Source organism: Microtus ochrogaster (genome assembly GCF_000317375.1).
Source record: "Microtus ochrogaster isolate Prairie Vole_2 chromosome 6 unlocalized genomic scaffold, MicOch1.0 chr6_random_2, whole genome shotgun sequence".
Taxonomy (NCBI): domain Eukaryota; kingdom Metazoa; phylum Chordata; class Mammalia; order Rodentia; family Cricetidae; genus Microtus; species Microtus ochrogaster.
In genome coordinates this window covers 2,211,256-2,212,840 of record NW_004949095.1, presented here as the reverse complement: position 1 = coordinate 2,212,840, position 1,585 = coordinate 2,211,256, and positions in this window count along the sequence as shown.

The following is a 1,585-nucleotide window of genomic DNA, read 5'->3' as shown; positions in this document are numbered from 1 at the left end:
CATAAGCAATCATCTCGGTGAGTACACAAGTCTCTGATTTGTTTACAGTCCTGTGGCAGGAGAAGGCCTAAGGTGCCAGGCATGAATCTCAAGAGACACCCTACCCCAGTGTTTTGATCAATGGAATTATTTTCCTTTGAGCACTGAGACTTCAACCCCAGCAGAGCCCAGAGCTGCAGTGGTAAGAAGCAGGTTTTGTGAGCGAGTCACTGAGTGCAGAAACCAGCAGCAGTCTCTCTACTCTGCTCTCTGGGGTCAGGGATTCTGGCAATGGCAGAAATCACGTCACGTCTCCCAGTTCAGCGATAACTCCACCTCACACAGTTTGTTCCACTATCCTGAGCGGCCAGCCTACACCGAGGGAAATAAATAGGTGGGAAGATAAGCAGATCTGAATATCAGTTCATTGTTCTTTTGAATAAAATGAATTATCTGCTCAGCGAGTGTGTGTGTGGATATCAAGGTGGGGAGTATGACATCCAGGAAACCCGGAGATAGGATTGTTGACAGGGATGGGCTAAGGGGCAGGGAGAACCCTAGTTATTCTGACTGTGCCCCGAGCAGCAGTCCTTCCGGAGTCTCAGTGAGGGCCATTCAGCCCCGAGCAGTGATGGCCAGGGTTCAATCTATTCTTCGATTAGACAACTGTAGAGTTGTTTGTTTGTTTGTTTTTAGCTACTCATAAAATAAAAACTACATTTCTCATCTGCTCTTCCTTGCAGTTAGACCTCAAGACTAAACGATAGCAAATACTTTCCAGTTTATGTCCTTCGAGGGAAGTAACTGACTTTCCTGTCCCTTCAACTGGTTAGAATGGGCTGAGAGCTAGGGCAACCCCCTTGAACTACAAAATGAAATCCAGCAAAGTAAGCTACGTAATGGAATTTTGAAAATGGCAGAAAACAAGGAAAAGGCCTGGCTCCTTGATACTCAAAAAACACCTTATTATCCTAGATTTCCTACTGGAATTTATTCATTCATTCACTCACTGATTCATGTTTTTCAAACAAGGTCTTATGTATCCTAGACTAGTTTCAAACTTGCAATGTAGCTCAAGCTGACACAGAACTCCGGCTGCCACCACCCCAGTGCTGGGACCCACAGACATGTGCCACATCCCTTACCCACTGATATTTTATTAGAAGAGACATACACTTTATCCCCATTTCCTTTGTGTTGCTCAAGACACCATATTTTTAGCTCAAACTATGCCCTAACTGGGGCAGCTCCCCAGCAGTAACATACACAAGACAGCTCTGAGAAGGGGACATCCATTTTGTGGTCTTCTTATACAATCGCCATTATTATGAATCGAGCTAACTTCTACCTGATCCTAGCAAATGTCCATTATCATAGTGAGGAAGCAGTTTGACAAACTGAAAGTCATATGCTCAACTGATTTTACAAAGCTCTCTTGCTGGTGGGGTAGGGAGCTGAACGATCTGTTTTCCACTGCATCTATTTGTCTGTCTGTCTATCCGTCCGTCCATCCATCCATCCATCCATCCATCCATCCATCCATCCATCCATCCATCTATCTATCTATCTATCTATCTATCTATCTATCTATCTATCTATCTATCTA